The following is a 12,816-nucleotide window of genomic DNA, read 5'->3' on the forward strand; positions in this document are numbered from 1 at the left end:
TTTTCAGCTCTAAAGATATTTATGTCAGAGGGACCTTGAAATATTTGAGTGCTCTGTCTAGAGGGAAACAGTTGGCTCTTGAGAAGAACTGTTAAAAAAAAATCAGAAAAAAAAAACACGTTATTTTTGGTGTGACAATGTAATATATGAATGCAATTAAACAGCATCCTGATTTTCCTCTTTTGCATCTCATCTTCATGCTTACAGCTTTACTAGTGAAGTTCATCTTGTTTCCAAAGCTCATTGGCATGTCCCTGAAAGGGCTGGGAACAGCCTGGCTTTGTTTTCCCATGAGTTGGGGGGAAATGATTTCTCTTCAGCCAGTGAGTCTGGGGGAGGATATGGCCGTGTTAGGCAATGTGCTTTAAATCGCGGGACCATTACTACTTGGTCACTTGGTTAATGAAGCTTTACATAGTTTGTGTACTTAATGTTCCTGGGAGATTGAAACGCTCTTAAAAAGCAAATCTGTCCAACAGCCCTATCCTTCTACAACATAAATTAAAATATGAAGTAACCCGATCTGGCTAGGTGATAAGCTGAGTGTTACTGGAGAAAACAAAGCCGCATCTGCTCAGTGTACTGATGTGATTTTGTGCTCCGTTCTGGAGCAGAGACCTTTGTCTGGATAAAAAGTACTTGGCTTACACAGATTTTTAACTGAAGTCTCTCAAATTTTATTTCTGTTATTGCTCACATTGATTTACCTTCAGCAAGTAGGGTTTTTGGATAGAGGAAGACTGAGAGGAGGAAACTGCATGCTTACAGCTGAAGTAAGGGGTAGGAGTTCAAGCATGAATGCATCCAAAAACTTCCTAAAGGTCCTTTTCCCATAGGTGTTTTCCAAAGTAAGCTCTGCTTACTCTAGCAGTACTTTACCACCGTATATACTGCACTTTAAATTATAGGACTGCCTTTTTCTCAGCAAAACCAGCTATTCCAGGAAAACAACCCGCATCTTCCCCCAGGCTGTCAATTTTTTTGTTCAGGTTTGTACCTTTTTCCCTACTGTTCTCACCACGTTTCAAAAATTAGCAGCACTCATCTGGATTTCTTTATACGCCTATAACAATAAAAAGTAATAACAATAAAAAAGTAATAACAAAAAAGTAATAACAATAAAAAAGTAATAACAGTAAAAGTCCATTGCTGTTTTTAATCAACTGAAAATTAACTTTTTTCTTCTGTCTTTTGCTTTGCAAAGAGCAATTGAGTTAAAATGCTCAAACAACTTCTTGCAGAAGTAGCCCAGGTTGATCTGGAAATGATTAATGCTATTGTTAGTATTGATTTAAGTCTCTCCTGTTGTCATCTGTGTAAAATCTGGCATGTCTAATCACAGGCTGATAGCTTTTTATAGCAACCCTTTCCTTTGCCTTGGTTTATGTGAGGAGACCTGAAATTAAACTACATTGGGTGCACTGAAAAACTTTTTCTTAAGAAAATTTCCTCACGTCTGAGCAGGCAGCTGGTAGTAGAAGCTGTTGAATGAGCTTAGATGTGACTCTGACTTTTTATGAAATACAAATTTTATCTCCTTTAAAGTTTTTTTTTTTTCCAGATAAAAATAATGTTATTGTATTCATGCAAGTAATTTACAGCAAAATACAGGGTTATTAGACCATGGTGAAAGGAAATCTGAGCATGCGCTCAACTTGTCCATAAATTTGAAGTTCTCTGAGGTTTGTTCTGCTTTTGGAGTAGGCTGTGAATGAAACCATTTCCCAAATCCACCCACCAAGTCTTCAGAGCAGTGAGACATCCAAGAAGGTTGTTGCTGTCCGTTTGCTCATGCAGAGGGAGGCTGTTCCATCCGGTATCATTCCATTTACTTCGTGTGCTAAAGCCTCTTTATGACAGTGTGACAGGAGGCTCATGGAAATTTTCAGCGTGACTCAGGAAACCGTAGCCATTAGTTTACTCTTTGCAAACATGAGGCAGTTGTGCTTCTGGTTCTGGAATGCATCTTAGGAAGTAACTCACCCAAGAATTTGGTCTGTGCCCTGTCGTGCCCCGCATAGTTTCTGAACACTTTCCTCTCTTTCTGCTTGGCTGGATAGAAGAAGGAAGCTCTCTGTGGTAATGACAGCTCTTGTTAGCGTTATCAAAAAAGTCAGCCAGAGGGAACCAGGATTCAAACACTCATCTTCACCTCTTGTGGGTTTTGGCTTCTGCAGTCAGGTGTGAGGTATCCCTGTCAAGGAGATCAGAAGATGCAGGACTTCCCTTCCATAACTCTGGAGGCTTGTATGTAGGAAGCCATATGTTATTAATTCCTCTATTCACTGGGCTGCTTCCGTCCCACCCTTCCTGTTGTATTGCTAAAATATTGGGAATTGTGCAGGTCTCGATTGCCTGCTTTGAATGTCTCACTTCACCTGAGAAGATCTCAACAGCCGCTGAGTTGTCCTACTGCCTCTCCTGTTCATCTGCTGATCTACAGTAACAAAACACCTTGATTTAAGACAAGAGATGAAGTCCTTGGAAAGCTTTCCATTTCTGGCACTCTTTATTTTCAAGCTAGAAACACTCAAGTAAGGTTTTTCACTTATATTCTGGTGTGAGGGTCTATAATGAGAAGTCCAAGTGGGTTTGAAGGTTAGAAGGCAGTGTTGATGGTATGTGCATTTTTGATGAGTGAAAATCCTTCCCCCATTTCTCCAGCATGTTTATAGTGTTTCCTTAATGTGGACAGATCCTGGGTTTGCCTTTTTTTCTTCCTTCAGAGGCTTATGCTACTGCTGAATCTCATTCACTAAAATGTTTTGTTCATGAATTTGTGGGGAGACCCACGAGGGTGTGCATTGTGCCACAAGATTTCTGTGTCATTGTGGCTGATGTGTGCTGCTGCTGAGGGCTTAAAATTAATCGGTTTTATTTTTTGGTCTATGACTGAACCTATTAATTACTTTGACAATATGTATCGATGCCTTCATTTGATATCAGAAGTTTAGTGGGAAATGGTAGGCTTTAAAAAATATTTATCTGATCAGGCTATCAAATAAGCAAATCTAGAATTTGTATGATTTGGTATCTTCGTTTTTTTGTCATTTCTGTTGCACCGAGTTACACAAATCCATCTGGGAGTGATAAATGTATTGATGGCTTTAGCTAGCTCCTTGCTCAGGAGGGAGTGGTGACAGTATTTAGGAAGGTAGAAGTAAGAAGCTTATCTTCCTGGGCGGTGTCAAGCAGATTAAATTATTCCATTTTCCAACTGCTGGCTTCCCATGAGCTGCCCACACTTTTCCAGTTTTTTATGTTTAGACACCCTGATGTTTTACTAATGGTGAAATCTGAAGACTGACATTTGGGGTTGGTGTGGTGGTAGTTTCCCTTGACCTCTGAATGAGGAACCCATCTGGGGAACAAGGAGACATGGTTATACTGCAGTGAGCTTTTGGAGAAGCAAAGCCCTTGATGCTCTAGGCCACCAGCAGACTGAAGAGCATGATGCTCTTCAGCTCTGATGGAGTGTTTGTAGGTTGAAGGAGCCATAGGTTTGGATTTGACTATCACTGAAGGTGATGGAAGCAAAGGCTGGAGAGTGCCTTTGGGATTTGACTGGGCGCGGGGTGCTGCTCGGGCAGTTGCTGAAGGCTGCTGGCAGGGGGTTCTGCAGTGACCTCCCTGCAGCGTCCTGCACAGTAACCCTGGGGCTGGTGAACCTACTCCTTGTGAAGTGAGTGGGTTTTCTTTTGCCTTGTCTGGACTTTGTTCTGTGTTTCTGCAGCTGTTCCTAATCCACAGTTCTTTCCTTAAAGGCAGTTCTGACTTCTTGAGTGTCGTGACCCCTGACCATCTGGGAAATAAAACGTATTTCTTTGAGTAGCTTCCACCAGCCTGCTCAGCCTGTTCTTTACGATATAACTGCCACCCTGTTCAACTCCTAACAAGGTGAATTAATTGGGGAGTTATTAGGGTTTGCTTGCATTCCTGTCATCAGGAACAAGTCACTACCATTTGGCTTTATATGGAGTGGTAGTACAGCCTTTGTGTCAGACCAGCAGATAAGCTCTAGAAATGAACGTCCCTGTGAATGGTCTTTTCTTTTGTTAACATCTAACGTTTTGTTTCCACCAGGGCTCTTCTCGGAAAACATAGTTTGTAGGAAACTTGTTTGATGTTACATTGCCTCAGCAATATCCCAGGTGGTGTTTAGTCTCACTTCCAGCTGCGAGGTCGGTAGCTTTTGAAATCTTTCCTTTATAAAGTAGCAGCAAAGTGATGTTCTTTGTCTGGAGATCTCCCTCTGACACAAAATGGTAAGGAAAGGTTGTGCACACGTGCATTTTTTTAATATATATATATATATAAATAAATCCAGCCTGTAGCCTAGTTAGGGAGGAGTTTTGATGTACAGATAACTTTCCAAATCTAGGTTTGGTGTTGATTTTTTTTTTTTTTGAGCCTGACACAAAGCAGATTTGTCTCTATTGTAGTCTGTCCTTGCATTAACCAAGGATGTCAGATCTTGAAGCTGACTGTACTCAGAAGCCTGGAGTTAGCATCCCCTTTGAAGTGTCAATAGAGAGCACCCAGTTTCATTTTTTTGTTAGTGGTTTTCTGACATAATCCTATTGAGCTGTTTCTGTGGGAAAATGGTCGAGCTAAGCCATGCTTCCTTCTCAAGTATGCTTTCTGGTTTTGCTGAATTCTCTCTCCTTAAAATAATCACTGTGTCTAGAGATTTGGTGCCTTTCCAGAAAGGATGTGTAGATGTACATGAACTTGGGTGTTTTAATGTACCTTTGTAACCTTCACGAGTGTTTTCGGTGTGTGCATTTCATTCTCCAGGTGTGGGTTTGAAGGCACTCACTAGCTGCTGTCGTGAGTGGAGAACTTAAGTGCAGTTCCCTCTCTGCTTCGAGAAAGAACATAAAAATGAGAGAAACTTTGCTTCTGACTTTCCAAAACATATTTGAAACATAAGTCAGTGGCAAGCTTTGTTTTGGAAATGGCCTCGCTCCAGCAATGGCTTTGCCAAGCCTGTTTATCCCAATTCCTTCCTCAGCTTAGTAGGCTGAGAAAGTAAAACTATTGTGTGGGTGGCTGGTTGAAAACGGTCCTTATGGATATTGCTGTAATTTGTTTCACAAATAGTGATAGCTTGTACATAAGCCTGTAATTCACATAAAATGCATTAAGGAATAGTGTGAAGGCATGGGAACTGCTACTTGAGATCCAGGCAGGGCTCTGGCAGGAGGAGAGACAGGCTGGTGGAAAAGGCAGAGGTTTCTCAGTGTGATGGAGAGATGGAAGGTGTGGAAGCTCTGGGCTGTGCTGAATGATGCCATTCAGATGTGCTAGAAGTTAATTCTCTCAAACAGTTATTGAAGAATGCAAAACTTGCTAAGTACTGGAGAAAAAAGAAAGCTGTCCTGGCTGCCCTGAGCCAGGTGATGGATGCGAACAGCAGCAGCGCTCTTTCCAACTAGCTGCAGCGTTAGTTATGGCCTGTGTCTGAAAAAAATCTTTGCCTGGTGAGTGGGAGGTGGAAGGGCAGGGGCAGGAGGGAGATAAACCACCGAATTCTCTGGAATTTGGATGGTTTCAGGCTAGGAAGATGTTATCGCCTCCTGCTGGTTGTGAAGACAGCACTGGTCTGGACAACTTGTCTCACTCCTAGAGCAGCTGCTGGATTTGCTGCTCTGTATAGTCGTTTAATTTAACATGTTTATAATTAGGCTCAACAGCACAAGTTGTGTATTTTCGATGTCTGATTCAGATAGGAGCAAAGTTAGGCATTAGAGCTGCTGCGGGTTATGAGCACATGGAGGCGAGGGGACAGCCCAAAGACCCTCACGTAACAGGAGCTGGGGGCCGCGTTGTTGGGCTGGGTCTAGAGATGGGAGCGCAGGGGCTGCTCGGTGTCCCGCCAGCCCAGGCAGGCCTGACCCACGTCCCCTCTGCTGCCTGTGGCCGGGTGCTTGGGCTTGTCACTCGGGTTTGCTGGCCTTGCAGAGCCCTGGCACTGCACGTGCAGGACATGTGCAGGTTGAAAGAGCGAGAGGCCAGAGCACAGCGCTTCTGGGGGAGCTCGCGCTGCCCCCGCACAGAAGAAGAGCGGACCTCAGGAAAGCCCTGCACTGCCTTCCCTCCCTGCTAAAAGACTTCTCTGGTTCAACTTTTTTTTTTTTTTTTTTTTCCATGGCAAGTGAGTAAAATCTGCATGTCCTTTACATACATGGCTTTGCCGTTCTCAGCAGATCGCCTGGTACTCACACAGCCTGTTTGCAAGGCACTGCAGCACGATCTGATGAAGCTTGTTCTTCTTGCAAGAAGTTACATTTCACAGTTGGCCAAACATCACATACAAGTAGCTACACCTTCATTTTGTTTCTATTTAAACTTCTGCTTCTTTTGTGACTTATTTTGTCACTTTAACTTGAATCCTATGAGAAAAACATGACAGTGGGTCAGGTTTGGTTTGGTTCCTCCCAAGATACTTTACCCAAGAACCAGCTGTAAGAGAGGCATCTTACCCCATTGCCAGGGATGGGAAGTGCTGCCTATACACGGCTCAGCTGAATGCTCTTCGGTGGATCTCTGACCTCCTGGTGCCACCAGTTCTGCTCTGTTGTGTGGGCTGTGCTGGTGGCTGCTTGCTTCAGTTCCTACTGGGTGGTAGCTGCATCTCCTGCAGGAGGCACTTGGTTGGAAAACTGAACCTCGCTGTGGCTCCAGGGTCCCTCGGGATGGGGATCGGGTGGGAGCTGCCACATTTAAGGGATTGCAACTGCTGAAGTCACTGGTGGTGGGGTCATTACAGTGAATCAGTGGTGAAATGATTGCTTCTTGGCAGTTGCCTTGCCTTCTGCTGGGAATAAAGGGCAAAAAACAGCTTGCTCTCGTTTGGGGGAGAGGTAGGCAGTAAACCCCAACTCTACAATACCTCTTGAGTCGAAAGAGCAACTTGGTTTGACCCATAGCTGTTGAGCACAGGCCATGGAGCAGTTTCTGGCCACTTCATACCAGCAGATGAACTTGTCAAGGATCCCAATCTGCTGTCACCCAGATCTTCTTGCCTTGGTGCTGATGCTGGTAGCAGGAGGTAGCTTTGCAGTCTGGGTACATGAACAAAATAGAGCCCCTCCCAAAATGGCACATGGAGCCCTCGATCATCTGTGATCCGTCTGTACTTGCCTTTTTAAAACAAGCTTTTATCATTTGTGCTGAAAAAGGGCTTTGAGGCTGCTTGTGCAGATAGGACTTCCGTGTTGTACATGGTATCTGTCTTTCCAGTCCCTAATGAATAAACACAGCTGGCTTTTTTGGGAAGTCAACTTAACATCTTTGCATCAAAGCTGTACAAATAAAGCAGCAAGCCTTACTGAATTATTGGACAACATTTTCTGATTTTTATGCTGATCCACACGCTGACTTCTCAACATCAGATGGAAAAAAATGTGTTTTTTCTTTTTCTTTTCTTTTTTTTTTTTTTTTTATTATTTCCTGAGGCTGCCTGCAGCCCATGCAGGGGGAAGCAACTTTCCCCTCCTCCCCCTTTGGAAACATGACTGGAACAAGCAGCCTTGATGACTTATCAATGTTGGATTATTATGCAATAATTTACTAGGCAGCCTTTTGCTGTCCGGACCGCCTACACTCCCAAGTCAATTGTGCCTTTGTTCAGGAGTGCTTGGAAGAATGCATGACCTCATGGGGTGGTGGGAGTTCATGTTCGTTCCAGTGTGCTAAAGGCTGCACCAGTTCCACCGAGTGTCCCAAACGCATTTCCTTCCTCCTGCCCTGTTTTGGTACGAATGCCTAGAAAAAGCAATCTGTACTTGTTTCTCCAGGGGCTTTCTTAAAAATGCAAACACGCAACTCAGTGGAGCTCTGCGTGCCGAAATCTCATTTGGTAGAATGTGGTTTGTAATTAGGTTATGTTAAAATCCTTCAGACCTTTCTTGTTCACGACACACCTGCCTGAATCCCTGGGTCCTTCAGGAGAAGACAAGAAAATCAACCGAAGCTTTCTCATTACCACTTTTCACATGTGCTCCCAGGAAGGCCAGGAAGGTTCAGAATGAGATCTGTCGTCCATGATGCTGCATGGTGTTGTTTTTCTAAGGAAGATCACCGGAAAAGGAGAAACCCTGCATTTTCTTTTCTTTTTTTTTTTTTTTTCTTCAGACTCTGGCTATTCCATTTTATGTGCAACACCAGTGCTGTAATCTTCCTCCTCCACAAATTTTCCCAGAAAAGCTAGGGTGTAGTTACAACAGATATTTGCTCTAGAACTATAATAATTTCTTGCTTTTTGTCATAAGTTTGGCCATTTCATGTGTATGTGATGCAAGCGACATAACTTACCAGTTATGTGTCTTGCAGGTGTTGGGCTGATGTTTACTAAACCTATTTTATTCCAAAAGAGCAAGTTGCTCTGGAAGTTTCTCATTCTCTTATCCTTCCAACTACTGTCCTGCTTTCATTGCTTGTCTGCATGCTGGAAAACCCTTTCCCATTCTGCAGGATGGGATAACTCCTTCTTAAATACTGCCTTTGCACCAGTGGTCCCTGTGCCTGTGCTCTATGGAGGATTTCTAGCATGGAAGGCTGCCCAAAATCATGGCAGTAGCTGAGTCTGGAGTAGTGGACTCAGGAAGCAGCAATCAGTCTTAAATAAGAGCTCGCTAACTTGCCAGCATCAGTGTGTGTGTTCCTTGCAGCTTCCTGCTCGTGTAGGGTCGCAGTACCTCTGCTACGCCCTGTACGTGGTGGGGGCTGCTGCCTCCTGCTATTGCTGGTAGTTCTTCATTCCTCAGAGAGGAGCAGATAAGTGTTTCGCTGCCCTCGAGTCTTTTGCTGGTTCAACACTGTGTTGGATGATGGGTGGCGGTTCAGGAAGGCAGAATGGAGTTAGGAGGGAGAACAAGAAGGGTGCATGGCTGTGAGTGCCTTCCAGTTCTGTGGGCTGGCAAACCTGGCCTTTTGTCCTGGGGCTGAGAGTGGGACGGGTCAGACGGGACAAAAAGCAAAAGGAAATGCCAGGGGTATTGAGAGCTGCTCGCTCTTTCTCGTCATTGTGAATTGGAAATGAAATCTAGTAACAAAGTAATAAATATGCTACCGTGTTGTCTTCAGGTCTTTTAAATTTTACATGGAATTGTCGTCAGCAGGTGTCTCTAAGAAAAACGCTGCTTGAAACCAGAGCTAACCAAAAGAGAAACATTCAGAGCAAAGCTGAGCTGTTCCATTACTATTCAGGGAATTTTGCTGAAAATACTTGTGCAGAAGTTTGACTCTGCCTGACGTGGTCTTCTCGGACAGACTTTTATCCTCAGCAGCAAAACTTAACAGCTGCATTTTAAAGCTTACTGCTCTGGGGCTGTACTGAGTTGCAGAGAATAAAGGAGAGGGAGCGTGAGCTCTTTCTGAAGCCATGCAGAGGATGTGAGCGGACCGATAATGAAGGAGGCAAGTGTCGGTCGGGGCTTATCTCAAAGGCATCTGCTCACAATCCAGTGCTTGTAGTCAGAGTGCCAGCTGGCGGGATGCTTTCCTGATGTAAATTATCCATCCCTTCTGAGGGGCCTGAGCACAAGGAGGCCTTTTGTGTCTAGGGATGAATTCCTAACTTGGGGGGAAAGGGAAGAGTTTCTTGTAAAGATCTAAATAGCATTTACTTAAATTTTCCAGGCTATCCTTATGGTTTTCAGCATAGTATGTGTCCTGCTAGACCTTGGGATGCAGAAGTGGGAGATGACCCTGCTGACATCCATCAGCTTGCCTGGAGGTTGTGGCCAGCTTGACAACACGGTCAGGTTGCTGGGGGTAGTGTTTAGCAGCTTTCGGCACAGGGAACATCTCTGACACCATCTTCGCCCCCTCTCCCCCTTCACCACACAGGCTTGCTAAAATCTGGAACTGAAGTGCTTCCTTGAAGGCTTATCCGTGTGCCTGCTTTAAGAGACTGCTCGTATGTGAGACCAAGTGGACCAAACCGTGATTAAAAAAAGATCAACGTCTAGGAACAGAAGAGCAATAACTTCTTGTCTTCCAAATTAAACGTTTAGAACTGCCTTTCACCTAGTTATTGCTGTTGCCATGTCTCAGGGTAATAGTAGCATGTATTTATTCAGCCCTGCAAGACTCGAAGGCAGCCTGGAAGGCTTAGCTTTGCTAGCAAAAAGGCTCTGCAACCTTGAAGAGCCCTGCTAGTGGCCAGGCTGCTAAGCACAGCTTTTGCACTCAGTATAAACAGGGGGAAAACGTATTTCAACACTGTCAGCTGTCTTGGGTAAACGCTATTGTTCCAGCAGTATTTACCCGTGGCGAGCTGATACAGTGCTGGAGCACAGCCCTGCTGCGTGCACTAACTGCATTCCTGTGTCACGCCATCAGCAAGGCCTCTCAAGGAGTTCCAGTGCCAGCTGAAATGAATTTATTTTCACCTGGGCAAACCCGTGCAGTTTCCAGTGTGTTTTTGTTGGCCCATGGTGTAAAACTGCAGGCGGAGAAGGGGAGGGTTCTTTCCATTTAGCATGGGAGATTTCTGTGGAAAAATGGTTTTGTGCTGCCGAGAGTGCATTCTGCACGTGTTGTACCTTTAGCTTAGCTGTTTTTTGTTTTGTTTTGTTTTGCAGGGATCTGTAGGAGACCTGATTGGGGAACAGAGCTATAATCTAGTAGTAGAGAAGGGGAAAAAAAACGGGGTTGTTGCGTGCTGTGGAGGTGGCATGGTTGTTTTTGTTGGGACAGCCCTGCAAACCTGACAATCTGTTTCTTTTTTTTGGGACATGCAGGCTGTGAGCTGCCCTTCCTGCTAGAGCATTTGTGTTTGCAGAGTGTAAGCACAAGCCCGCTTCTCCTCTTCATTCGCTGGGTTCTTTCACCGCATTTCCTCCTTGAAGTCATCTTGATGAAGCCTGAACTTGGGTTTTGCTTCTATCTAGAGAGGCTGTCCTAGCTGAAGAAAACCAAGCTATTTGTGCACGTCTGGCTATCGGTTTGTGTCTGTGCTTGCCTTGAAGTTCTGCTTACCTGCTCTTCACCTTTTAGCACTCTTTGCCTTCGGTGAGGGGTTGTTCTTGAGAAGAGACCACATAGCAGGAGAAATGGGAAGCCTGTGAGGGTCTGATTTAAACACCTGATATATGCTGCTTTCTCCTCGCTTTGTGCTGAGACTCATACAAAAAATGCTTCTAAATAGAAAGGGGTTGCTCATCTCCTGCTTGAACTGGGCAGCAATTGGAAGCTTATCCCAAGTTGTGTTATGATGTTGAGTGTTCACACTTAGAATTTCTGGCTTCTGTGGAATCAATTTGTCGTCAACAGTGTGATTGCTTCTCACTTGTTGCCTTCTGTGTGTGAGGAGCTCGTGTCAAGTGGCTTGACCCCAAACCAACAGTGAGCTGGTACTGAGCAAGAGCCACAGATCGTGAATATCTGGCTTCCAGTCTTGTGCTTCGGTCATCATCAGCTTGTACACTATATAAATAGTAGTGAGTCTTTTGTAGGAAGTGCCGGGGAGAGAGATTGTGTCTGTACAATGCCCCAGTTGTCTTCCACGGCATACCCTAAAATAGCCCTTCTGGTAGGCAGGAGTATTGTCAGATTTAGTCTTTAAACATGAGCTTGGTCTTTTGTGTGTGTGTGTGTCCTTGCTACATGCCAGCATCAATTTGTCACGTGCTGTATGTACGTGTGTGTGCTGATGTGCTGAGTTCTGGATCCTTTAGCACGCTTTTCTTCCTGCTTCTGTGTTCCCAGTGGTCAGAAAGGACAGCAAGTCATCTGCACCGGCCGTGCAGTGAGCGTGCCTAGCACGGACTGCTCCTGGTGTCCTGCACACGGGAGCTGCGGCCACCGACCCAAGCCTGACCACTTGGTGTCTCCAGCCCGAGTATCGTGTGTGCATCTTGCAGCCGGTGTGACCACAAGAAGGGGCTTCAGCACAACCCTGGGGCAAGGCTCCCACCTGCAGAGCGGCACCTGCAAACCCCACGTCTCACGTAGAGATGGGGAGATAGAACATCTTGTCTGGAGTCACTCATTAACTCCAGTTCAAAGCCTACCTTGCATGAAGCTGAGCTGATTTAAGTCAGGCTAGGTATGGAAGGACTTCAATTGCAGGTGGATTTTCATTGCAGTCAGGTTTTTGCATATGTGCTTAGAGGCGCACACTGTTCCCATTGCCTTGTGCTGCCTGGTTTGTTTTAACTTGTGCAGTGAACCACTCTTCAGCAGGTGCAAAGCCTTGTGTTAAACTTTAACACAGTGTAGTTAGCTCATTTTTACAAATTGAGGTTAAATCTGCATGACCTCCAGGCAGAGAGAGCCTGAGTCTTGATTAGTTGAAACTCTTCTGGTGGCTTTTTTTTGGTAAGTGAAGAGCAGCGGATGCTGCAGGCTGTGCTCCGAGCAGTGTTTTTCTCGGAGGTGGTGGGAGGGTAGAAGAGCGCGGCAGAGATGAAACTCCTGATGATTTGTCCTAGACAAACCTCGCCTTGTCCTTGCATGCTCCCAGCTGCGTGCTGGTGGCTGTGCCTCTCACGTTTCCATACGGCTGTTGGCTGCCCGCGGCAAATCCAAAATCTAGCGTGCATTTAGCTCCGGGATGGGGTGATCGCCCACAGCCTGCTGGCCAAGGTGCAGCAGTAACAGCCAGCACGCAGCTTGGCCAGTGCAACATGCCTGCTCCTGGTGCAGGAATGCCAAGGTGAAGAATGCAGCAATGTGAAGAGGCTAAAGGTTTTCTTGTGGGTGTGAAGCCCCTCATGGCTGGCTTAGTGCTCAGGGGTGGGCACTCAAGTCAGCAGAGAGAATCTCAACAGACACAAACTGTTAATGTATCTGTTGTAATCTGTC

At 45.3% G+C, this 12,816-nt stretch overlaps 1 protein-coding gene across 1 annotated transcript in view; it reads left to right on the plus strand.

Annotated features, from left to right (window-relative positions):
• The window catches only part of LAMC1 (laminin subunit gamma 1), a 62,451-nt gene that overhangs the window by 25,276 nt on the left and 24,359 nt on the right, over nucleotides 1-12,816 (plus strand). The gene's annotated exons all lie outside the window — the stretch shown is intronic.

This window comes from Aythya ferina (assembly GCF_964211825.1).
Source record: "Aythya ferina genome assembly, chromosome: 8".
Lineage (NCBI taxonomy): Eukaryota > Metazoa > Chordata > Aves > Anseriformes > Anatidae > Aythya > Aythya ferina.